The sequence below is a fragment of the Pongo abelii genome, chromosome 2 (assembly GCF_028885655.2).
Source record: "Pongo abelii isolate AG06213 chromosome 2, NHGRI_mPonAbe1-v2.0_pri, whole genome shotgun sequence".
NCBI lineage: Eukaryota > Metazoa > Chordata > Mammalia > Primates > Hominidae > Pongo > Pongo abelii.
The window spans coordinates 93,060,505-93,087,692 of NC_085928.1; the positions used below are offsets into that span (position 1 = coordinate 93,060,505).

The window sequence follows — 27,188 nt, forward strand, 5'->3', positions numbered from 1 at the left end:
TGCTTTGGTGACCCTAAATGCAGAAGCAGGCCCAGTTAAGTCATACTTCAGTTTGTGTTTGGTTTAATTTTCTCATGAAGAAAATCCCTGCTAGATTAAGGCAGTGCTGAAATATCATTTTCCCTAAATTACTTTTATCTCCAACTAGGTTCATAAGAGAATGCTACTCATAAATGACATCTGAACTCTGAATGTTGGTTTCATGCCCATTTTGTTTTCAAAGCTGTGGAAGCATCTTAGTCAGCTAGTTTCTTATCTGAAAATTGGAGTCAAGGTCAAAAAAGTTAGGACTCCTGGGTTTTATTAACATTTACCTGGTAGGGATCCTGAAGCTTTATTAATTAATGTTTGTAAAATCACTGTGTGCTTCATAGAGAAGAGACTCTAGTAAATTATACAGTCTTATTTACTATTCAAAAAAATCAGGGAGGCGGGCAAGTTGGCAGTATAGAAACAGCTCTGGTCTGCAGCTCCCAGCAAGATCAAGGAAAAAGACAGGTGATTTCTGCATTTCCGACTGAAGTACCCAGCTCATCTCACTGGGACTGGTTACACAGTGGATGCACCCCACGGAGGGTGAGGTGAAGCAGGGTGGGGCGTCTCCTCACCTGGGAAGCCCAAAGGGTCAGGGAACTCCCTCCCCTAGCCAAGGGAAGCTGTGAGGGAATGTGCCTTGAGGAATAGTGCACTCTGGCCCAGACACTATGCTTTTCCCGTGGTCTTTGCAACCTGCAGACTAGGAGATTCCCTTGGGTGCCTGTGCCAGCAGGGCCCTGGGTTTCAAGCACAAAACTGGGCAGCCATGTGGGCAGACACTGAGCTAGCTGCAGGAGTTTTTGTTTTTGTTTTTTTTTTCATACCCCAGTGGCACCTGGAACACCAGCGAGACAGAACCGTTCACTCCCCTGGAAAGGGGGATGAAGCCAGGGAGCCAAGTGATCTAGCTCAGTGGATCCCACCCTCATGGAGCCCAGCAAGCTAAGATCCACAGGCTTGAAATTCTCACTGCCAGCACAGCAGTCTCAAGTCGGCCTGGGATGCTTGAGCTTGGTGGGGGGAGGGGTGTCCACCATTACTGAGGCTTGAGTGGGTGGTTTTCCCCTCACAGTGTAAACAAAGCCTTGGGAAAGTTTGAACTGGGTAGAGCACACCTGCCTCTTTAGATTCCTCCTCTCTGGGTAGGGCATCTCTGAAAGAAAGGCAGCAGCTCCAGTCAGGGGCTTATAGATAAAACTCCCATCACCCTGGAACAGAGCACCTGGGGGAAGGCATGGCTGTGAGTGCAGCTTCAGCAGACTTAAACATTCTTGCTTGCTGACCCTGAAGAGAGCAATGGATCTCCCAGTACAGGGCTGGAGCTCTGCTAAGGGACAGACTGCCTCCTCAAGTGGGTCCCTGACCCCCATGCCTCCTGACTGGGAGACAACTCCCAGCAGGGGTCGACAGACGCCTCATACAAGAGAGCTTCCGCTGGCATCTGGCGGGTGCCACTCTGGGATGAAGCTTTCAGAGGAAGGAACACGCAGCAATTTTTGCTGTTCTGCAGCCTCCACTGGTGATACCTAGGCAAACAGGGTCTGGAATGGACCTCCAGCAAACTCCAGCAGACTCGCAGCAGAGGGGGCTGACTGTTAGAAGGAAAACCAGTGAACAGAAAGGAATAGCATCAATATCAACAAAAAGGACGTCCACACAGAAACCCCATCCAAAGGTCACCAACATCAAACACCAAAGGTAGATAAATCCATGAAGATGAGAGAAAACCAGTGCAAAAAGGCTGAAAATTCCAAAAACTGGAATGACTCTTCTCCTCCAAAGGATCACAACTCCTCGCTAGCAAGGGAACACAACTGGAAAGAGAATGAGTTTGACAAATTGAAAGAAGTAGGCTTCAGAAGGTGGGTAATAACAAACTACTCTGAGCTAAAGGAGCATGTTCTAACCCAATGCAAGGAAGCTAAGAACCTTGACAAAAGGTTAGAGGAATCGCTAACTAGAATAACCAGTTTAGAGAAGAACATAAATGACCGGAGGGAGCTGAAAAACACAGCACAAAAACTTTGTAAAGCATACACAAGTATCAATAGCTGGATCAATCAAGTGGAAAAAAGGATATCAGAGATTGAAGATCAAATTAATGAAATAAAGTTTGAAGACAAGATTAGAGAAAAAAGAATGAAAAGGAATGAACAAAGCCCCAAAGAAATATGGGACTATGTGAAAAGACCAAACCTACATTTGATTGGAGTACCTGAAAGTGACAGGGAGAATGGAACCAAGTGGGAAAACACTCTTCAGGATATTATCCAGGAGAACTTCCCCAACCTAGCAAGACAGGCCAACATTCAAATTCAGGAAATACAGAGAACACCACAAAGATACTCCTCCAGAAGAGCAACCCCAAGACACATAATCATCAGATTCATCAAGGTTGAAATGAAGGAAAAAATGTTAAGGGCAGCCAGAGAGAAAGGTCGGGTTACCTACAAAGGGACTAACAGTGGATCTCTCTCCAGAAACCCTACAAGCCAGAAGAGAGTAGGGGCCAATATTCAATATTCTTAAAGAAAAGAATTTTCAACCCAGAATTTCATATCCAGCCAAACTATGCTTCATGAGCGAAAGAGAAAAAAAATCCTTTACAGACAAGCAAATGCTGAGAGATTTTGTCACTACCAGGCCTGCCTTACAAGAGCTCTTGAAGGAAGCACTAAACATGGAAAGGAAAAACTGATAACAGCCATTGCAAAAACATACCAAATTGTAAAGACCATTGACACTATGAAGAAACCACATCAACTAACGGGCAAAATAACCAGCTAGCATCGTAATGACAGGATCAAATTCACACGTAACAATATTAACCTTAAATGTAAATGGGCTAAATGCTCCAGTTAAAAGACACAGACTGGCAAATTGGATAGGGTCAAGACCCATTGGTGTGCTGTATTCAGGAGACCCATCTCACGTGCAAAGACACATATAGGCTCACAATAAAGGGATGGAGTAATATTTACCAAGCAAATGGAAAGCACACACACACAAAAAAGCAGGGGTTGCAATCCTAGTCTCTGATAAAACAGACTTTAAACCAACAAGATCAAAAAAGACAAAGAAGGGCATTACATAATTGTAAAGGGATCAACACAACAAGAAGAGCTAACTATCCTAAATATACATGCACTAAATACAGGAGCAACCAGATTCATAAAGCAAGTTCTTAGAGACCTACAAAGAGACTTAGACTCCCACACAATAATAGTGGGAGACTTTAATACCCCACTGTCAATATTAGACAAATCAACGAGACAGAAAATTAACAAGGATATTCAGGACTTGAACTCAGCTTGGATGAAGCAGACCTAATATGGATCTACATAATTCTCCACCCCAAATCAACAGAATATACATTCTTCTCCACATCACACCACACTTATTCTAAAATTCACCACAAAATTGGAAGTAAAGCACTCCTCAGCAAGTGCAAAAGAATGGAAATAATAACAAACAGTCTCTCAGACTACAGTGCAATCAAATTAGAATGCAGGATTAAGAAACTCACTCAAAACTGCACAACTACCTGGAAACTGAACAACCTGCTCCTGAATGACTACTGGGTAAATAATGAAATTAAGGCAGAAATAAACAAGTTCTTTGAAACCAATGAGAACCAAGACACAACCTACCAGAATCTCTGGGACACAGTTAAAGCAGTATTTAGAGGGAAATTTATAGCACTAAATGCCCACAGGAGAAAGCAGGAAAGATCGAAAATTGACACTGTAACATCACGATCAAAAGAACTAGAGAAGCAAGAACAAACAAATTCAAAAGCTAGCGGAAAACAAGAAATAACTAAGGTCAGAGCAGAAATGAAGGAGCTAGACACACAGAAAACCCTTCAAAAAATCAATGAATCCAGGAGCTGGTTTTTTGAATAGATTAACAAAGTAGATAGACTGCTAGCTAGACTAATAAAGAAGAAAAGAGAGAAGAATCAAATAGACACAATAAAAAATGATAAAGGGGATATCATCACTGATCCCACAGAAATACAAACTACCATCAGAGAATACTATAAACACCTCTACACAAATAAACTGGATAATCTAGAAGAAATGGATAAGTTCCTAGACACATACACCCTCCCAAGACTAAACCAGGAAGAAGTCAAATCCCTGAATAGACCAATAACAAGTTCTGAAATTGAGGCAGTAATTAATAGCCTACCAACCAAAAAAAGTCCAGGACCAGACAGATTCACAGCCAAATTCTACCAGAGGTACAAAGAAGAGCTGGTACCATTCCTTCTGAAATTATTCCAAACAATAAATAGAAAAAGAGGGACTCCTCCTTAACTCATTTTATGAGACCAGCATCATCCTGATACCAAAACCTGGCAAAGACACAACAACAAAAAAAAGAAAATTTCAGGCCAATATCCCTGATGAACATTGATGAGAAAATCCTCAATAAAATACTGGCAAACCGAATCCAGCAGCACATCGAAGAGCTTATCCACCACTATCATGTCGGCTTCATCCCTGGGATGCAAGGCTGATTCAACATATGCAAATCAATAAACGTAATCCCTCACAGAAACAGAACCAATGTCAAAAACCACATGATTATCTCAATAGATGCAGAAAAGGCCTTTGATAAAATTCAACACCGCTTCATGCTAAAAATTTTACTCTTAATAAACTCGGTATTGATAGAATGTATCTCAAAATAATAAGAGCTATCTATGACAAACCCACAGCCAATATCATACTGAATGGGCAAAAGCTGGGAGCATTCCCTTAGAAAACTGGCACAAGACAAGGATGCCCTCTCTCACCACTCCTATTCAACGTAGTATTGGAAGTTCTGGCTAGGGCAATCAGGCAAGAGATAGAAATAAACAGTATTCAAATAGGAAGAGAGGAAGTCCAATTGTCTCTGTTTGCAGATGACATGATTGTATATTTAGAAAACCCCATTGTCTCAGCCCAAAATCTCCTTAAGTTGGTAAGCAACTTCAGCAAATTCTCAGGATACAAAATCAATGTGCAAAAATCACAAGCATTCCTATATACTAATAATGGACAGAGAGCCAAATCATGTGTGAACTCCCATTCACAATTGCTACAAACAGAATAAAACACCTGGGAATACAACTTACAAGGGATGTGAAGGACCTCTTCAAGGAGAACTACAAACCACTGCTCAAGGGAATAAGAGAGGACTCAAACAAATGGAAAAACATTCCATGCTCATGGATAGGAAGAATCAATATCATGAAAATGGCCATACTGCCCAAAGTAATTTATAGATTCAATGCTATCCCCATCAAGCTACCATTGACTTTCTTCACAGAATTAGAAAAAACTACTTTAAAGTTCATATGCCACCAAAAAAGAGCTTGTATAGTCAAGACAATACTACATTTGATCTTAGCCAAAAGACTGAGAAGCAATAGCCAAGACAATCATAAGTAAAAAGAACAAAGCTGGAGGCATTACGCTACCTGACTTCAAACTAGACTATAAGGCTGCAGTAACCAAAACAGCATGGTACTGGTACCAAAACAGATATATAGACCAATGGAACAGAACACAGGCCTCAGAAATAATGCCACACATCTACAACCATGTGATCTTTGACAAACCTGACAAAAACAAGCAATGGGGAAAGGATTCCCTATTTAATAAACGGTGTTGGGAAAACACCATTTCTGCATATGCTAGCCATATGCAGAAAACATAAACTGGCCACTTCCTTACATCTTATACAAAAGACATAAAACCATAAAAACCCTAGAAGAAAACCTAGGCAATACCATTCAGGACATAGGCATGGGCAAATCCTGGGTATATACCCAAAGGATTATAAATCATTCTACTATTAAGTCACATGCACACATATGTTTATCGCAGCTCTGTTCACAATAGCAAAGACTTGGAACCAACCCAAATGCCCATCAATGATAGACTGGATAACGGAAATGTGGCACATATACTCCATGGAATACTATGCAGCCATAAAGAAGGATGAGTTCATGTCCTTTGGAGGGACATGGATGGTTTCCAGAAACCATCATTCTCAGCAATCTAACACAGGAACAGAAAACCAAACACCGCATGTTCTCACTCATAAGTGGGAGTTGAACAATCAGAACACATGGACACAGGGAGAGGAACATCACACACAGGGGCATGTCAGGGGTTGGGGGGCTAGGGGAGGGATAGCATTAGGAGAACTACCTAATGTTGATGATGGGTTGATGGGTGCAGCAAACCACCATGGCATGTGTATACCTATGTAACAAACCTGCATGTTCTGCACATGTATCCCAGAACTTAAATAATTAAAAAAAAAAAAAAATCAAGGGTCTAGTTATATACACAAAGTATTTTTTCACTAATTATTTTCAAGGTATTTTTTTCCCCATACCATATGTACTTTACCAAGATAAAAAGAAAATCTCTCAAGAGTATTTTGTATTCATGTTCATTAACATTCCAGTGGAATAATAAACCTCAAAACGATTCATGTATGAATCAGTGAGGCATGGCTAATTACAGTTTTCAGCCACACAACCAATAACATTCACCATGAAACGTGGTGTCTGTTAAATACATATCTCTGAATTTTTGTTGGGGGAGAATGGTAGGAAATAGGGAGGTTGAAAATTGCAATTTAAAAATGTCTAAATATTTTAGGGCTTGTACATTATAAATATCTTTCAGGCAAGTATTTATTACAAGCATGAAATTCTGTTATCAAAACATCGAAATAAAACCCCACAGATTTGCCTTGAAAACAAAACAAAACAGTACACCGCAGGTCCCGAGAATGGACCATGTTCTATAAGGAAATCGAAGAAACTTCTTGGTACGTTAGGAAATATGATTTACCATAAAATTTAAAAATATATTTTACTGAAGTTTAGATATGAATTTCCTACTCCTTACAAAATTATCTTTATACTATGACTCTGTAGTCCACAAAAGTATTTACAAGACAAAAATTTGAAAAGTATACAGAGACACGGTAAAAGTTGAATATTTCATTACTGAGAACTCAAATATAGAAGCAATTATATAATGAATATTCAAAATCTTTTCTATTACTTTTTTTGTTTAAAATATTTTCCCTGATTACCATTCATATTGTTAATACCCAAAGACTACATGAATAAAAACACTGACATCTACATTAAAAAAAATTTTTAAACTTGTGTTATTTCAATGACATAAATAATAACATGGTAAAGAAGTGTATTCGGCATGATAAAAAGTAGAATAAAAGATACTTCAGCCACCAAAGCCATCTCACTCCTCCAACCTTTGTTCACAACAGTGAACAACGGGACACTCCTGGAAGTTTTCCACACATGTACAAATAGAGGTTCACAATTCTGGATCTGAAATTTTGAAATCCAAAAAGCTTGAAAACCAAAAGATTAACCTGGTGTAAGACTATATTTAGTGTTTGCTTATCTCATATATGTTTTGTTGCAGACATATCAATATGTTTGATGACAGGGTGCTGTCATAAGACTTTTCTAGACCTGTTATATACCAAATGGTATAGACATATACCTTTCTAAAAAACAACAAATTATTAATTTCTAAAACACATCTGTCCTCAAAGTGATTATGAGCCTCAATAATTATGTGTGTGTGTAACACACAATCTTTTTATGTTTACACGAATGGGTCATACTGTATATACTGTCTGATGGCTACATTTATGGACTAGTTTAACATTTGTCCTGGAGATCTTACCATGGCCTACCAAACCCTTCATGATCCGGCCTCTGATTGCCTTTGACCTCCTTTCCATTACTTTGCTCCTCGTTCACTCTTCTCCAGCCACATGGCTTTCTGGCTATTCTTCTACCACGCCAAGCATGGTGTATCTTAAGGACTTGTTTGTATCTTAAGGACTTTGCACTTACTGTTTGGAACTTTTTTCCATAGATTTCCTCATGGCCGCCTCCCATCCCCACTTCACTGAGATCTTTGTTCAGATGACATCTCTTCAAAGAGGCCTACCCTGACCACCCTATGTAAAAGAAGACCACCTATCACTTTCGAGCCTTTCACTCTGCTTTTTTACCCCTAGCACTTATCAACACCTATGATAGACTATACATTTGTATATTAGTGTATGGCTTGTCTACTCTTCTAGAGGTCCCACAAGGGTAGGAATTTTTTTTTTTTTTTAATGATTTACTCACCATTGCATCCCTGGCACCTAGTACAATGCCTGGCATATAGTAAATGCTCAATAAATATTTGCTGAATGATTTTCCCCATTTTGCCTCCAAATTAAGGTATTTATTTTATAGTTACAAGGCTTTCAATTGCTTTTATGGTAAACTAAGGAGTTACCTAGGAAACCCTCATGAGCTGGTTCTTGGGACTCTTCTGGTCTCTTTCACTGCTATCCTACTTCCAGTTTAGGTTGTAGACTGATTCATTTACCTGCCTGAACTCTGGTGCTTGCCATGCACTGTTGCCTCTGCCCGGAACCCCCGTCTCTCCTTCACTATAGGTGGCAGAATCCACTCATTCTGGCATTGGCTCATATGGGGGATCACATTGATTTGCTCACTTATTTACATGCTTACAGTATTCACTACAGTACCACTCCAGAGACTGTGTCTTATTCACTTGTGAATTCCAGCCTCTAACTCAATGGCTCGCAGAGTAACCCTCAATAAATAAAAAACCGAACTGAATTGAAACTAAACTAAAGAGCTTCTGCACAGCAAAAGAAACTATCATCAGAGTGAACAGGCAACCTACAAAATGCGAGAAAATTTTCACAACCTACTCATCTGACAAAGGGCTAATATCCAGAATCTACAATGAACTCAAACAAATTTAGAAGAAAAAAACAAACAACCCCATCAAAAAGTGGGCAAAGGATGTGAACAGACACTTCTCAAAAGAATACACTTATGCAGCCAAAAGACACATGAAAAAATGCTCAACACTGGCCATCAGAGAAATGCAAATCAAAACCACAATGAGATAACCATCTCACACCAGTTAGAATGGCGATCATTAAAAAGTCAGGAAACAACAGGTGCTGGAGAGGATGTGGAGAAATAGGAACACTTTTACACTGTTGGTGGGACTGTAAACTAGTTGAACCATTGTGGAAGTCAGTGTGGCGATTCCTCAGGGATCTAGAACTAGAAATACCATTTGACCCAGCCATCCCATTACTGGGTATATACCCAAAGGATTATAAATCATGCTGCTATAAAGACACATGCATGTGTATGTTTATTGCGGCACTATTCACAATAGCAAAGACTTGGAACTGACCCAAATGTCTAACAATGATAGACTGGATTAAGAAAATGTGGCACATATACACCATGGAATACTATGCAGCCATAAAAAATGATGAGTTCATGTCCTTTGTAGGGACATGGATGAAATTGGAAATCATCATTCTCAGTAAACTATGGCAAGGACAAAAAACCAAACACCGCATGTTCTCACTCATAGGTGGGAATTGAACAATGGGAACACATGGACACAGGAAGGGGAACATCACACTCTGGGGACTGTTGTGGGGTGGGGGGAGGGGGGAGAGATAGCATTAGGAGATATACCTAATGCTAAATGATGAGTTAATGGGTGCAGCACACCAGCATGGCACATGTATACATATGTAACTAACCTGCACATTGTGCACATGTACCCTAAAACTTAAAAGTATAATAATAAAAAAAAAGAAACTGCACTCTCCTCTACTATATTTTTTAGTTTTTAGAAAATGCTTTTAATGGGTCTTATCTTCTAGAATGATGAAATGTCTTTAAAGCGGCAGTGAAACCAGGGCAATAAGTTTAGAGCCATAATTTCTTGAAAGAGAGTGATGAAAAATCATCGCTTATTTCTGAGCCACCCTACTGAGATCACAGCTTGGACCCTGAGCTTAGTTTTATGCACCTTATGTTCTAGGTAACTGGAAGATGATTGCAAAAGATGGCACTAAGAAGGATTAAGTGTGATTATTTTTGAGGCATAGTTAAAAGCAGACAGCATGCATATGTTCACAAGCTATAGGGAATAGACAGATCTCTAAATATCTGATGAACAAATCTACCCAAGGAATACATTTAACACAGAACAACAAAGGCAGAAATAAGATGACAGAAAAAAAAACATAGATGAAAAATTTAGAAAATTTTCAGCACATCATAAGATGGCTCTTACTGGCAACCAGAATTCTCCAGTGGTAGCCAAAAAGCTTAATGATCACAGGTTAAGAAATGTGTGAAGCAGACTAGAGCATTTGGGTACGACTGAGTTTCCCAAGCTTCCTATACTTTGTATTACAAAAATAATGCATTGTTTCTCCTTTTTTCTAATATAATATTTTTGTATTAGATATTATTTTTTCAGATAAATCCCAAATTTGTAATAAATTACAAATAAATAAAGATTCTTGTCTGAAGGTCTGAATTATGACCTGTAACATATGGCTAAGATGAATTATGCAGAGGGCTGAACACTTTGACCTCTACGGACTTTTTAGTTTTGAAATTCTGTTTCCATGGTAAAGACTTCCTTGTAGGCCGTGTGTGCTTGAAGAGGATGCTGTTGGAAGTGTTTGACTAAAGCCAAAGAACATTATGTGACCCCCAGTTTTTCTACACACAAGGATGGCCCCAAGCTTCGTGATAATGGGGAGTTATTGTGTAGTTACCAGTGCCTCTTACCTTTATGATTTAGTTGAATGATACAAGTGGTACAAATGTCAGGCTCTTCTAGTACTTACCCTGTTTACTTCTTGTAGCCATAATACAGTCATTTGTTAACCACATATTTATTGAGTGCCGACTACTGAATAATACAAAAATAAAGTTTTTTTTTGAGATGGAGTCTTGCTCTGTCACTTGGGCTGGAGTGCAGTGGCACAATCTTGGCTCACTGCAGCCTCCGCCTCCCAGGCTCAAGTGATTCCTTGCCTCAGCCTCCCGAGTAGCTGGGACTACAGGTGTGAGCCACCATGCCTGGCTAATTTTTGTATTTTTGGTAGAGATGGGTTTTCACCATGTTGGCCAGGCTGGTTTCAAACTCCTGACCTCGTGATCTGCCCACCTTGGCCTCCCAAAGTGCTGGGATTACAGGCATGAGCCACCGTGCCTGGCCTGAAAACAAAGTTCTTACCTTCATGGAGTTTACCTTTTGTTTGAAGGAGACAGATGATAGACAAAAGGACAAATAAATGAGGGTATAATTTCAAGTAAAGATATTTGCTATGAAGAAGTGCTATAACGGCACAATCCACAGAAGTCTTTCACAAAATTGTCATCTGGGTCTAAAAGTCACCCAGATCTTGATGTTACTTTCTTAAAATATCCACGCCCTTTACTCATGTTTCAAGACCATAAAGCGAAAAACACAATGTTTTAACATGTTTCTTTAAATTTCCTTTTCTCCTTTTCTTAATCTTCTTTCTCCTTGCACTACCACGCCCCAAAGCTCCCAAAGCACCCTCCTTAAATGCCCAAAGAGTTCCTATTCCCCAGTGTAAATGAGGCTTCTGCCATTGTTTGGTTTGTATGTCTTAGTGAGGATTTAGAAAGTACAATCTATCTTAATTGTTGATGAGTGACACAAGGTGGTAGGCTGCTTGGGCTTTTTGTATTTATCTACTTAGTTTCTGACTTATTCTTATTCTGTTAATTTCAGTGACATGAGCTTGTGGTAAACCAAAGCCACCTGTAGCAGATATTGGTGCCCTGCCAGTATGCTATATTCCCTTACTATTTCAGCGTATACCAATCTGACTCTTAATTCTTCTATCTCTGGCTTTCTGTGGCCACTGAGGCAACTCTGTCTACTCTTGGAGCATTGCAGACAAGCCAGGGTCTTGATAATCCCTGAAAGCTGCCCCCAATCATTGAATGACGGTAGTTGGTGTTTAAACAACCCAGTTATCTTGTCTTCTTGGTGGAATCAGTCTAAGGTACGTGTTCCACATTGTTTCCCAGAGATTTCTAGGAGGATTAAGTTCTGGGTGCCTCTAGCAGTAATGTGCTAGATAAGGCATCTTTTTGGTCTTCTCTTCCCTATTTCACTTTCTTAGTCTCTTACTGGTGTTTCCTGCGATAACCTCCTAAATAAAATACTTGCTCTTGAATACCTGTCTCCAGATCTGCTTCTGGGAGAACCCAAACTAAGGTGGTTATTAATTCAGTCAAGTTGCAGATCAGACAGTAACCTCCCACTGATTGTCTTGGCACTTGAAGGTCCTGAATCCAATGCAAGTTCCATGTCTTCATGCTCTTTGTGAATGTATCTGTTGCTCAAGGTCATGGGTGACCTTGAGCCCAGCAGTCAGCATTATCCACAGCTGAAGTAATACCTATGTGCTCATATTAGGCTATCCGACAACAGTGCAATAATCATTAGACACCACTGTTTAGATCCCGAGTATGTTCATGACATTTGCCTTTTGACTGCTAAGTAGAAGATGTAATGATTATAGGCTGATGCCTTCTCAGGAGGAGGAAAGTTATTGAGCTTTACAGTTGCATATGCTTCTGATTTTCTTCCACGTTTAGTCTGGCTGCTGACACATGTGTTGAAATCTCTCATGTCGATCAGCTTGAGAATAGCTGGGACTGCTGAGCTAAGTCTGTGCTCATAAAAGCAACAGAATTGTATTACAGGAAATGACCCCAAATTGACAGAAGATTAGGCCAGGAAGCCTGAACAGGGGTTTTAATCTCTATGCACAAAATCAGTCTGTACATATATTGATCACATTCCTGCTGTTTTAATTATAATTTTTTTTTCAATTTCACTTTGTTATTCACAATTTGATAATATTTTATGTGGCCACGGTGTCTGTGTGATGAACTATAATCCAGTGTGACATTCTCTGAGAGTCAAGCTTCCAAGGACATCAGAATTTCACACCAGGACACTTTGTAGGACACCTTGCTACTCTCCATGGGATTCAAATATTAGAAATAATGAGAGATCTAAGACTTGATGTAATTGCCTGCATGTAATGAATCAGGCCAAATAAAAAAGTGAGAGACAGAGAAAGAAAGGAAATGGTGCTAAGGAAAATGGGGACCTATCTTAGTGTTTGTCTGAGAGAAAACTGCTCTATGTTTTTCCCGATGTAATGGCAAGAGTCTGCAGCCAGGAATCTAGTCCTTGCTTAGGAGGTGCATGACCTTGTGAAAATTACTTAGGTGTTCTGCAATTTGTAATTGCATTTATTGTAAAATTAATTTTACTTTTCATACGTCACTAGACTCAGAGCATTTTGAGGTTAGGAATTGGGTCTGAATCAATGATTTCTCCAGCACCCACATGGCATTTGGCACAGAATACATCAATAATGATTTTGGATTAAAAAAGGGAACAAGCACAAGGAACCATGGTGGTCAGAGACGGGTTGAGTTGATCTGCACCAGAGAAAGGGAGACTAGAGGAGAAAGGTCACTGTAGATTTCGTTCAATTATTGAAAATACAGTGTATTTACTTGTGCTGGGCACTTTTCCAGGTGCTAGAAAGACTACAGTGACCAAAACAAAAATCCACATCTGCATGGATCTTGCATTCTAGTGAGAAAGTAAGATGGTAAAAAAGATAAATACGTAAATTTTATACAATGCTTCGTAACGACAAATACTAAGGGAAAAACAGCACAGAAAAGACAGAAAGGAAAAGGGAAGGGGCTCATGTGGTGCAATTTTCTTAGGATGCCAGGGAGGGCTGAGCGTAGTCGTAAATGACTACATCATCTGATGGATCAAGCCAGGGACTGCAAGTCTGTGTTTCTGAGAGACACATAAAGAAAAGAAGGCTTAAGGAATCCAGAAAGATCCAGAGTGGGGAAATGAAGCGAAAAGAAATCCAGCCAGTGGGGAGTCGTGAAGGGATAGTTAAACGCGTTTTGGGAGGAAGGAAAAAAGCAAAAGTGCGGTACAGCCTTTCATTACACGTGAAAAGAATCATGTTTCTTTTTCTAGTTAGAAAAAGCCAAAGATTGTGCGATTTATGCCCCAAACCCCCTTCTAAGGGGATTCTCACCTCAACTTGTCTTCTGTGGTCAGTGTTTCCCGCCCCTGAATCAGGGTTACTGTCACTATGGCTTTCAATTGGCCCGGCGTAGGCGCATGCTCTGCGTGTATTGGCCGCCGCTCCTGTCCCCAGACAAGCGGCCATCTTGGGTCCCGCCCCTACCGTGGGGTCTTCTGGGAATTGCAGTCCCCCCTCCGCTCTGTTCCGTCACAGGGCTTTTTGCCCTCTGTTCCCGGGTCCCTCAGGCGGCCACCCAGTGGGCACACTCCCAGGCGGCGCTCCGGCCCCGCGCTCCCTCCCTCTGCCTTTCATTCTCAGCTGCCAACATCCTGGAAGGTAGGGGCGGGGAGGCAAGCCCAAGTGGAATACTGTTTCTGGGGCGCGGGTCTGGGTTTCCACGCGCGTCTGGTCATCACCTCGGAGCCCAGTGGGGCCGGCGCCGCTCACGGGGCGGTGGGCTTCTGTCCCGAATACTCTTCCGCCCCACGAGGGTCTCAGGGTGGGGACTCGGGCCCCCCAATTCCCAAGCACCGATCCTAGCCCTAACCCGTTCCTCCTCCACCGTGTTTATACATTGGGGAAACTGAGGCACGGGGCCACGCCAGCGGGTCCGGGGACGCCACAGCTCTTGGCTCTGGGGATGTAGTCGGCACCCGCCGTTTTGGGATGGTTCGTCAGTTTCATAGACAAGTAGCGAATATCCGTCCCAACAGGTCTGTGTTAAACACGCAGCTCTGGATTCCCCTAAGAGGTTGCTGAACACGTGCCCAGGACAGGAGCAAACCGGAGTACAGAGAAGGCAGCATTTTGGGAGATAATTTTACATTACTACTTCAAAAACAGACAAAATGGCATCGAATTTATTGTTGTGGGAGAACTCATCGGTACTTGGACTTTCTTACACCTATTTTATGGTTGTTGTTTTTATTTTTAGCGTCAAAGGGGGGATTTTAAAGGTATATCCAAGTTGGTGGTGGCGGAGGGTAAGGAGGCAGGTTAGTGGAACTTGAGATGCATCTGCAGATTTCTCTGTAGGCTCACATTCTGCCCTGCTGTGTTACCTTGGAACAGCCACTCACAGCGCTTATCTGGGAAACAAGGAGCTCAATGCTCCCAGGTCAAGTGGCCAAAGGATGTTGCCTGAAGCCGAAATCTAAATTGAGGTTATGCTTGTGAAAGTTTACCACTTGCAGATTTACTGCTATTATTATTCTGGTCTCTCAGAAATGTGCTGGGACCAATAGAAAATACCCACAGTGGTTGTTTTAGAAAGGTTCTGACCCGGGCCGGGCTCAGACTACCAAGGGCGGTCCCTACTCGCACCTGATGTTAAGCCGGATCCACCTGAACTCTCCCTCCTTGGCTTCAGCCTGCGGCCTGAGGCCTTGGCCGCGGAGGCTTCTGGGAGTTGCAGTCCCGCGTCTTGTTTCTCGCCGGGCAGGTACTCCACCTCGTGGCGTGACATTTTGCACGGCGAGATGTCTCCTGGGAGATGAAGTCTCGCTTCTTGCCGTTCTGTAGAGCAGCCCCTTGACTCGGAACTACAACTCCCATGTGGACCTGCGTTCATGGCTGCCGGCCTGTGTCCACCTGCTGCAACCTGCACTAGAAATATTTAGTAAAGAAAGAAGTCTAGGGTTTGTGTGTGTGTGTGTGTGTGTGTGTGTGTGTGTTGTTGTTATTGATTGCATATGCTGTTCTAAGTGTTATATATGGGATTGTTGTATACGGTGTTCCAAGTATTAATGTACATGCTTCCAAAACCACTAACACTTGACCATTTAGAACATGTTCACATGGTCTCTTTTTAATACTACATTTCCCATTTGTATATGAGAAAAAACTTGAGACGATAGCCCATGATTACACAGCTAGCAATATAATATATATTCAATAAAATATATGTTATAATTTAATCCTCTTAAAAGCTATATGAGAGTGAGAACCATTTTTATATCAACTTTACAGATTAGAAAACTAAGGCTAGGAAAGCTAAGTAACTTGTCCAAGTTAAAACACTGGGAATAAAAGGACTGAGACTGTAAGCCCTTCTGCTTAACAGTCTCTGCTTAGAGAAAGACCTTACCTTACAGAGCTGAGGGGGAGTCCAACCTTTCTGGCTACAGAATTTGGAATCTTTTAATTATACCATGCTGCCTCTGTAGTTAGATACTAAACATTTGAGCTGCAAAAACCTTTGAGATCATTTAATTCTAATGCAAAGATCTTGGAACACTTCTTGGCCTATAATAAAGGTTCCATATATATATGTATATAGTTTTAGAATACCTTTATTTTAGAGATTAGGAAACTGGCCCAGGTGGTAAAACAGTTTGCCCAAGGTCACACAGTTGGTTTGTGTCAGAGATTAGACTAGAACCAAGCATCTTATTTTCAAGTCCAGGGTTACTTTCATTCCACCAGCAGTCAGCTAACAGGAACACCAGATGTGTAGCTCTTTAGATAATGGTTTCTCCTCTAATTTGCTCTTTCAAGACCACAGACCAGGACTAATTGTTGTAAAGTATCTTATTTATTATTGGTAAGGTTGTAATACTTCATGAATTCAACAAATTTTTTTGAGCTTCTTTATATGGTCATCTCTCTTAAGGTGCAGGGACCACACAGATGATAAGGACTTAATGCATTCAGACTGGAAGGACCTTATAAATCATCTAATCTAACTCTTATTTTATAAATGAGGAGAGTGTGTTATAAAGTAGTCTGCAGTCTTCATCTCATGCCCTCATGTCAAAAGCATCCCGTTTCTGCAAGAAGGCAGGTTTCTGGAGTCCTCACAGTAGTGTGGATAACCTTTTCAGGCTTATGCTTTTCTATTTGGTATCCTTGTCTTGGCCTTTTTCCTGCAGCCTTTGATAGAATGCTTTAGGAAATGTTTTTGTGTCCCCATCTTTATTTGTGTATTTATGCAACTTCAACATGCTCTGTTTCCATTTTGGAAGTTAGTCTGGTTTTGGCTCCCATTTCTCTTTTCTCTTTTGTTCTTTCAGACACTTGAGAACAAATTCTGACACTATGTTTGCATTCACATGTTAAAATCTGACCCTCTAATATGAACTCTCAGAAATATAACAAGTTGTGACTTTCATTTTGGAAGACACATTGGCCCTTTCAATTGTGTATTCACAGATAATAAGGCAGGTAACTCTGGTCTCTTCTGAAAGATGATTTCCGTATAGTTAGGTAATAAAGTAACAGTGTTATGAATTATTGGCTAAACATTCCTGAAACAGTCTATTTGAGAAGTTCTCCTCATCACCCCCATGCCCCCACCCCCACACTCTTCCAACTGATAGTCTGATCATTCATCTTCCACCATAGTGCCTGACCACCAGTAGACACTGAAAAAGTACTTGTGGCATTGCATTCATAAGCACCCTGTTCCCACATCTCTTCATTGAATCTGTTTACTCTTTTAATGCAGAAGTGCAGCTTTGAAATATAAGATGTGGGAGGTTACTTTGCTTTCAACATGTACATTGCAGAGAAAAATCTCAGCCTTTGAGATCATTCTCCAAGGGATTGTCTCTTTGGGGATGTCCACATCTGTGACTTCTCAGATGAGAAAGTGATCTATATAGTAAGACATAGCAGAGAAGCAGTAGAGGGGTTGTCTGGGGACCTATGATTTAATTCCCAGCTGTGCCTTTTAGACAGGTTACTTAGCCCTTGGTTTTCTCACTTAAAATAGGGATAATAAGCATTTCTACCTCACAGCGATGATGAAGAAGAAAGTGTGTTTAGAGCTTTGAGCATGTTGTCAGGCTCTTAACAGCTTGCAGTCAATAGATAAATATAATAGCTCTTATTTTTGTTATTGTAAGCCTGATATATGAAAATTCACATTTCCTCAAGATTTAAAACTTGAAGCAGATATTTATATTATAAAAGGATTTGTTTGCCACTTGTTTTCTTAGAGTAGCACACTTGGTCATCACATTTAAAATATGAAGTTCCTCACAACTCTTGATAACCTGTCTTGTCAGCACAGTGACACTCTCCTGTGTGGGCAGAGAGACAGTGAAGCTTTTGGCCGGTACTGCCTGCTGAGAGGTCCCTGATCTATGGTTCCGCCTATATATTAAATCCTTGATTTAAAAGCAGCCTGTTTCTGTCAGTGGGGCCTTCTGTCCATCTCTAGAAAGGATTGGTCCTATCCCAGGAGCCTCAGGGTTAGAGTGAGGCAGTTGTCATCCAGCTGGTGAGTAATCCTGGGGCAATGACCATGGGGATGTGGCAGTGCTTCTTTCTAAAGCTGACAACTTCAATAGCCATAAGGTTACTGATAAGGAGGTGAGTTACTGAAAAGAAGTGATGCAGGGAACAGGGAAGGAGCAACAGGAATGAGGATCATAGCAACAGCAGAGGAAAAGGACAAAGGAAACAGCGGAGGCCCTCAGTATCCTAAACATGTTTTTATTCAGCACATTTATCTTGCTCCTAACTCTGTGCCAGGTACTGCATCTGCTCTGGTGAGAGCAGTAAATGGGGCTGGTAGGGAGGCACTGACGGGGTGAGTGAGGATATATTCTCGGCAGGGAAGAACCTAGTACAATGGAGGAAAGGAGGGAGGGAGGGAGGGGATGCTGGGATTTGATGAGCAGAAAGAAGGTCTGTGTGCTTAGGGAATGAAAATCAATGGCTGGAGGAGGTGGAGAGAATAAGGCTGCAGAGATGAGCCTGAGTAATAGATATATTTTTCTTTCTTTAAATTTAAAAAAAATTTTACTTTAAGTTCTGGGATACATGTACACAATGTACAGGTTTGTTCATAGGTATACATGTGCCATGATGGTTTGCTGCACCTGTCAATCTGTCATCTAGGTTTTAAGCCCTGCATGCATTAGGTATTTGTCCTAATGCTCTCCCTCCCCTTTCCCCACTACCCCCCAACAGACCCCGGTGTGTGATGTTCCCCTCCCTGTGTCCATGCGTTCTCATTGTTCAACTCCCACTTATGAGTGAGAACGTGTGGTGTTTGCTTTTCTGTTCCTGTGTTAGTTTGCTGAGAATGGTGAGCCTGAGTAATATTATGCAGAGTCCGGTTACCTGCATTTTGACCTTATTCCGAGGGCATTTGGGAAACTGTTTAATGGCCTTAAATGGGGAAATGAAATTATTGGATTTGTTTTCATAAAAGTATGGATGTATAGCAATGTATTGTATTATTGAAGATTACTTAGAGTGTAGACTTTAAGTGTACTTGTTCCCAGAAAGGGGTCTTGATCCAGACCCCAAGAGAGGGTTCTTGGATCTTATGCAAGAAAGAATTCAGGGCAAGTCCACAGAGTAAAGTGAAAGCAAGTTTATTAAGAAAGTAAAGGAATAAAAGGATGGCTACTCCATAGACGGAGCAGTCCTGAGGGTGGCTGGTTTCCCATTTTTATGGTTATTTCTTGATGATAAGCTAAACAAGGCATGGATTATTCATGACTCCTCTTTTTAGACCATATAGGGTAACTTTCTGACATTGCCATGGCATTTCTAAACTGTCATGGCGCTGGAGGGAGTATAGCAGTGAGGACGACCAGAGGTCACTCTCGTCGCCATTTTGATTTTGGGGGGTTTTAACCAACTTCTCTACTGCAACCTGTTTTATCAGCAAGGTCTTTATTACCCATATCTTGTGCCAACCTTCTATCTTATCTTGTGACTAAGAATGCCTTAACCTCCTGGGAATTCAGCCTAGTAGATCTCAGCCTTATTTTACCCAGCCCCTATTGAAGATGGGGTTGCTCTGGTTCAAACACCTCTGACATTCTCACCAGAAATAAATAAGTATTTGAGGTAGTGCATATTAATTAGCTTGATGTAGCCATTCCACAGTGGATACATATTTCAAAACATCATGTTGTATACCATAAACATATACAATTTTTATTTGTCAAGTAAATCCGATTTTAAAAAGTATGGATGCATTATGGATAATGAATTTATCTGAGGTAATAGTTGATGTGGGATAAGCATGTATGCTTGTGCTTCTTTAATTTTAATGTGCATACAAGTCTCCTGCTGATCTTAAAATGCAGATTCTGATTAAATTAAAGACCTGGAAAGGATCAGAGAGTCAGTATTTCTAACAGACTGATGCTGCTGGTCCATGGATCGTCCTTTGAGTAGCAAGTACTTAGGAGACTCTTCAGTGGTCTAGGTGACAGATGATGTAGTTAAGAGAATGGACTCGATAGAGCAAAAGACCTGGACTTTAATCTTGGTTCTGCTACTTTCTATGTGTGTGACTCTGGGGAAAGTGTCCAAATCTCTTTGAGCCTCAATTTCCTGATCTGTGAAATGGGGGTGATAATTTCTATTGCAGAGGGATGTTTTTAGTTTTCAATGAGGTAACCCATTGAAATGCTTAACACAGTAACTGGTACTCCATAAATGGTAGCTAATGATTTTATTCTTATCATTGTCAATAAAAAATGCAAGTTGATGCATCCTGCTCTGTTTCCTTGTTTATCATATTTTGAATACTAAGAGGACTAGATCACCTTTAATTCTACTGTTTTTGCTTACCTCTATCATATGATGTTTGGAATTTCTTCAATCCTCTGTAAAAGTTGGATTATTATGGGGTCAGGGGAGGAGAAGTATCTTTTCCTCACCCTCAGGTTCTTGGTTGAGTCCCCTGTAACAAAAGACAGATTAATGAGAGAAAAGCACACAGATTTATTTAACGTAAGTTTTATGTGAGACAGGATTCTTCATAATGAAATGAAGACCCCAGAAACTGGTAAACCTGTGTATTTTTTATGCTAGATTTGATGAAGAAGTAGATAGTTGTGTAGAAGTATGATTGAATAAGAAAGTATGAGCTAATAATGGGAGGAAACAGCAAAACCTGTTTGTTCAGATTCTCTGTAACCCTTTGTTTTCAGAGATAAGGATGTTCTTTCACTCCAGGTATGGGAAGTGAGAAACCTTTCACAGGAGGGTCTTAGACCTGCTTCAGGAGAAGGCCAGATAATTCTTCCTAGGTTTTATGACCTGTTTCAGAGGAGGGCAGAAGGAAGGTCAGAGAATGACCTCTGACCTTCTGGCTTCTGCTGTCTTCTCAAATTCCTTCAGCTTACAATATTTTGGGGTAGTATGTCCTGAACCCCATCATGGGCAAATAGATATATTTCAGCCCATGTAATTGAGTCATTCTAAATTTGATGGACAAAACCTGGAATCCTTAAATTAACACATTTTATCTGATTATTAGGACGGGAATTCGAGGTACCTGGCCTCCTAATGTAAGTTTATTCCTTCATTATGTAATTTTAATTTGTTTGGATTGCTTTCCAACTAGTGGCTCTCAGACTTGGCTGTAAGTTAGAATCACCTAGGAGATGGTCCCATCCAGATAACTGATAGAGTAGGGAGGGGAGCAGGTGTTTTTTTTTGTTTGTGTGATTTCTTTTGTTTGTTTATTTTTTACATTTCCCAGCTGATTCTAAAGTGCATCTAAGATTGAAAACCACTGATTCTAATACAGCATTGTGGAATGATTCGCAGCTGATTCTAAAGTGCATTTAACATTGAAAACCACTGATTCTAATAACACAGCATCGTGGAATGAATCAGGTATAATCCAATAGGTAAAAGGTCTGAGTGGGGAATGAAATATCTGGAAAGTAGCATTTTGAAGGCTTTGGGAATGAAAGAAAAGTGCCATCACAAAGCTGTCATGGAATTTGATGAACTAACTATAAATTGTGCACTAGTTATCTTTGAGATTAACTACCAGGGACACTCTTTCTCCCCTACCCTCCTTATATCTCTTGCTGTGCTTGTCTAAGGGTTTTCCTTATATTGAATTTCAGGTTGTGTTTCTCGTCCTGCACTTAGTTTGCCTCATTCCTCATAGCTGGGGGTGGGGTGGGGGGCTATAATCCCATTAAAACTGTGTTCCAAAGAAACTCAGTGACATGCTTTCATGATCTATGGCAGTGTTATTGAAAAGGTTTGAACAATTGTTCAGATAAAATACCACTCACTTTTACTGGTAATATTCTTACATTCTAATTGAGTAGCTTGAAGTGAACCATTGAAATGAACCACTTCTAGAAAGGCTGCCTATTATAAAGTTTTCTTCCTACCCCCATCTTCCCCCAACTGCATGTCAAAGCAGAAGAATAATTAAGCTAATTTGATTACATACCTTTAATTTTCTTGATAATCCATAAATGTGGTGATTGTGAGGGAGGAAAAAAGAAAAACAATCCTTTCTCTACTTTCTTAGGTTCTGCTCCTGGGGCACTGAAAAGTAAACTGACAAAAGATAGATTAACAGGAGAAATCATTTATTACATATGCATACAGAGGCCTTCATAGAAAAGAAGTGAAGACCCTAAAGACGTGGTTAGGTCTGGGGGCTTATATATTATGTGGAGAAGAAACTATACAAAGTGAAACCTCCTTTACAAAAATTATGACAGTGAAAGAGATCTGACCTAACCGCATCCAACTTGCTTCTAACCTCCAAGCTGTCCTCGTTCCTTCCTGCGTGTAGGCCAAACTAACTTTGGGAGGATCTTAGTTTATAGTTTAACTTTGGAACAGAGATGATAACAACCCTTTCCCAAACCCCCTAGGACTAACAAATCAGCGACAAGGTTAGAAATTATGGTTTACGGGTCATGCAACTAGAGGCCACAAGATTCTAAACCTCCCCAGTTGCTCCTAGGGATAACATCAAAACCTAAGGTTGGTGCTGGAGATATTTTTCCAACCTTGCACTTGATGGATCAGATGGCACCACCCAGATTGATAAACTGGCTCATTTGGTCTTGTGCCTCCATGCAGGAACTGACTCAGCACAGGAGGACAGCTTTGATTCCCTGTGATTTCATCTCCAATTCAACCAGTCAGCACTCCCCACTACCTGGCCTGCTACCCACCAAATTATCCTTAAAAAATCCCAGTCTCTGAAAAGTTCCAGAGAGACTGATCTCACTAATAATAAAACTCTGATCTCCTGTTCAGCCTGCTCTGTGTGAATTAAATTCTTTCTCTGTTGCAATTCCTCTGTCTGGATAAACCATCTGGGCAGCAGGCAAAATGAACCTGTTGGGTGGTTACAAAAGGACAAGGGGATTTGGGCTTCTGGGGTAGGGGGATAAACTGTGAAAAAATGACTAGGAAAATGTATGGTAAATGAAGGTTGTTTAGTAAGGTTTGTTTATGCAGGTAAGAAGTCTTCTCTCTGGTAGGGAAAGGGGAACACCTTTATTTATAGAAAATATGTCACCTTTACAAAGGAAAATCTATGCCCTGCTTTTAGCTAGATGGAGGAGGGCAGAGGTGTTTTTGTTGTTGTTGTTTTTTCTGAATCTGCTGTTCTTAATTGCCTTCAACTCAAATAACCCTTATGCCAAAGTGGCATATTTTGGGGTAGCATATTCTGATCCCCTTTCAGACCCTTTCCTTTGGAAAGTTGTTTTTCTGCCTCATAGAAAATGCATACAGTTATATTTGAGTATTTATATTTATATTTAAACCCTTATATCAAGGGTCCAGGAACATTCTTGGCTTGAATATATATTACCCAGCACCATAATTTCATTTTCAGCATTTCCTGAACCTTTCTGTCCACCAGGAGGTTATTTCACAATGCAGTGGCCTTACTTTTCTGGTCTGTTGACTCCACAGAGAGAAAAAGAGAAAGGGTGGAAAAAAGAGTGTTTTTGCCAGAGTGTTAAATGCAGTTAAAAATCACTTATTTTAGGGGTATTTTGTATGCATGCCAGTGTTTTCTTTTAATGATGAATAAGTGGGAATAGAAGAGAAAATTGAGAAACTGGTTAAGAAGTTCACAAAAGATACACATTGACAGGATTCTGGAACTTAAAGACTCTTTCTGAGTCTTTTTATGTGTTTATTAGTGTTCTTTGTTATGGATTTACCTCTTTTTATTAACAATCAGAATTCTATTAAAATTCAGTATATTTTGCAGTTTCTCAGACTCACAGCTACTGGAGTTAGAAACCGTCATAGATAATGTTGAAGTACCAGTACTCCCTCACAAGGTTTAATGCATGCATATTTTAGTTAGACCAGGCTGGAGGAGCATACAGTCTATAGTCATTTAATCACTGAAGTCTGTGGAATGTGGTAAGAACAAGATTTTTATTTTCTGAGAAGTCTTCTTCCCACATCTTAGTTTTGAAAAAAACAAAGCAAAACACAAAACTCACTGGTGCCTTTGGACTCCACATTAACTGAAGGACGGTACCTGCTTGGTTTTTCAGTAGATGTTTAAGCTGTGCCCAGAAGCACGAGTTCACCTATTCGTTTGGAGCCCTGAGGCCAGGTGGAGGGAAGGGTTGGAACCTGCTTAGAATAAGATTGTTTCAGTCCTGGAGCACTGGCGATTCCATTTCAATCTCTTCTAGGAATGATCCTGGCAAGAAATCCAAGGGAGAGCAGGAGAGGCAAGAGGGAGGTAAAACAAATGCACAGAGTGTGGGAGAGGTAGAATAACAAAAAATGGTGGGGTGGAGAGAGAGGGGAATATTTTTTGTTTTACAGCCACTTGTGTAAATAAAATTAGTCTCTGCCTGTCAGTTACTACATCATCAGAAAGTGGCAGGTCTAATTTTCACTGGATGTAGTCTCCCACTTTGTTGGCCTGCCTGGAAGCATAGACTATGTAGCACACCATATGCCACTTTGGGACGCCTTACATAGATGAGTAGTCAGACTCTAGCGCAGCTGAAATTGAGGTACCAAGGCCTGTGCCACCAACCTTTCCCAATTTAATTGATCTGGACGAGACCTGCTCTAGTGATTCTAACTTGTAGCCAGGGCCAAGAACCACTGGTTAGAAAGCAATCCAAACGGGTTAAAATTATGTAAAGAAGGGGGCACTGTAATTGGCTACATAAATTTCCATTAGAAGGTAAGGTACCTTAAATTCCCATCTTAATAATCAGATATAACATGTTACCTTAAAGATCCCAGATTTTTTCCATCAAGTTTAGAAAGACTCAATTTTATGGGCTGAAATATATCTATTTGCTCATAATACCTCAAAATTTACAGCAGATTAAAGGAGTTCTAGCTTGGGCCATATGCCTACCACTTGGAATTGTTTCTATAGCCAGTTGGAGGGGGTACTGTGAGTGGCCAGGTGTGGAGCAAATGCCCACCCCGGGAGAGGAAAGATTCACCCAGAGGAAGTGGGCCAGGGCTGCCACATTCTCAGCATCAGAGGCCACCATTCATACCAGAGTATATGTGACTGGTGCCCCCTGGAGTTGTGCTGTGCAAAGCTTGCAAGGCTGTACACACAGAAAGGCCCTGGTTAATGAGAGATGCTGATACCTTCAGAAGAGGGATGTGACACTAGGGATACAAAAACAACAGGTGGCCACTGTAGTTTGAAATCCCAGTTGCTGGGTTCTGCCAGCTTAGTGGATAAAAACAAGACCAGGAAGCTTCAGAAAAATCTACAGCTGAGGCCCTCTCTTGGCTGCTCTGAGCAGGGATAAAGCTTCCTCTAAGCTAAGGCTTCCTCTAGCCTCTTGAACTTCCACAAGGCAACAGGCCAAGGTTTCCCTGGCCTAGAGGTGTTAGCTGTGTTTGGCTTCCTGGTGCAGATGGAACAGCTGGATCCAACTCCTATGTGTCGAGGACTGCTGGAACTATATGCAAGGGTCCTGGTGAGGCCAGAAGTGTTTGCATTTCCAACAAGCTGCCAGGTGATGTATATGCTACTGGTCCATGGGCCACACTTGGAATAAATAAAAAGATTTCAGATCTTTGTGGCTTCTACTAAGTTGCCATTCTGTTTTAATGTAATGAGTAGTATTGTTTAGAATTCATATATATATATATATATATAGCCAGTTGTTTTTCTTTGCAGTTTTATTTCTCTTTGTAAAATGGACATAATAGTATCCACTTTGTAGATTCTTATGAATTTGATGGGATGATCTATATAAAATATCAGCACTGCCCTCATGGAGTCTAGTGAAGGGGACAGATAACACATAGGAAAACACCTGTAATAATAAGATGTCAAGTAGAAGAATGAAGAGTATAGGATACTGTGATAGTAAGAGGGATGAGTAACCTATTGAGATAAAATGGCCAGACAGAAAGAGCTGAGAATTAAGCAGAGACCTAAGTAAAGGATGAGAGGGAGCTGGCCATATGAAGAGCTGGTATTAATAGAATGGGGTTCCAGGCAGAGGGAATAGCCTATACCAAGGCCTTAAGGTGGGAGAGAGCCTAACATTATCAAAGGGAGAAAAGAAGGCCCCTGTGGCTGAACCATAGAGACGGAAAGGGAGACTGACATCAGATGAAATTGGCTGTATAGATAGGGCCCAGGCCATACAGGACCTTGAAGTCAAAGTATGAAATTTGGATTTTTTTCCCATGGGTAATGCTCCTGTCCCTGGATCTCATTATTGTGGTTGGATCCATGCTGTTTGCTGTCCAGACCTCTCTTCCACTCATCTGCTTCTCCACTGAGCACCTACTTCTAGACTTTTTTTTTCCCCCTCCCTTTGGCCAGAACATGAGTTACAGTCCTGGCTGATGCTTCCCTAATGCCTACTACCTCCACAGGCTAATTTGTTACCTGTTAATACACTCTCTGGACCCTAGGTTCCATTTGTATAATCCGATTCCTTCTCATTTCCTTCACTAGGTTCTGATCATAGCATCTGCGATACTCACTTCTGCCCCCTAATGCGGTATCACGTCCATATCCCTCCTGATTTGACTTCTCTGCCACATGGCAGTGAAAATCAAGAACAAACCCCTAGCAGTAGTGAGGCAGATGAATAGAATGAAAGGGACTGACAGTTTAGGATCTTTTAATTGGTGGAAAGAAGAGGAGATACATAATTTTTATATGTTAGAATCATGGCTTCAAGAGATTTTTAAAAAGAGCTTGAAAGAAGCTGGTTGGATTCATCTAGTCTACTCTCCTTTATTTGCATATTTGAAAAACTGGCTGTAAAGAGGAGAAATGACTTGGTGTGGGTCACAGACAGTACAATTGGCAGAATGTTGACCTTTCTTAGTCTCCTGTAGGTTAGCTCCTGTGTCTTTTGCTTCCTTCTTATACTTTTTACAGCTTTTATTTAACCTTTGATTTTTAATCA

At 40.8% G+C, this 27,188-nt stretch overlaps 1 protein-coding gene and 1 long non-coding RNA gene across 29 annotated transcripts in view; one reads left to right on the forward strand and one right to left on the reverse strand.

The window, feature by feature from the left end:
* The window catches only part of LOC129058237 (uncharacterized), a 30,996-nt gene extending 16,727 nt beyond the window's left edge, over nucleotides 1-14,269 (reverse strand). For both annotated transcript variants that reach the window (XR_008523265.1, XR_008523266.1), the window contains exon 1: nucleotides 14,071-14,269. This is a non-coding gene — a long non-coding RNA (uncharacterized LOC129058237). The remainder of the gene's footprint in view (nucleotides 1-14,070) is intronic.
* The window catches only part of FHIT (fragile histidine triad diadenosine triphosphatase), a 1,506,756-nt gene continuing 1,493,798 nt past the window's right edge, over nucleotides 14,231-27,188 (forward strand). For 19 of the 27 annotated variants that reach the window (XM_063722034.1, XM_063722035.1, XM_063722030.1 and 16 more), the window contains exon 1: nucleotides 14,232-14,397. The gene's annotated coding sequence lies outside the window, so the exon portion shown is untranslated. Of the gene's footprint in view, nucleotides 14,398-14,774; nucleotides 14,946-27,188 lie in introns of all 27 variants that reach the window. The other 8 variants (XM_063722031.1, XM_063722032.1, XM_063722036.1 and 5 more) reach the window with 2 other exon arrangements.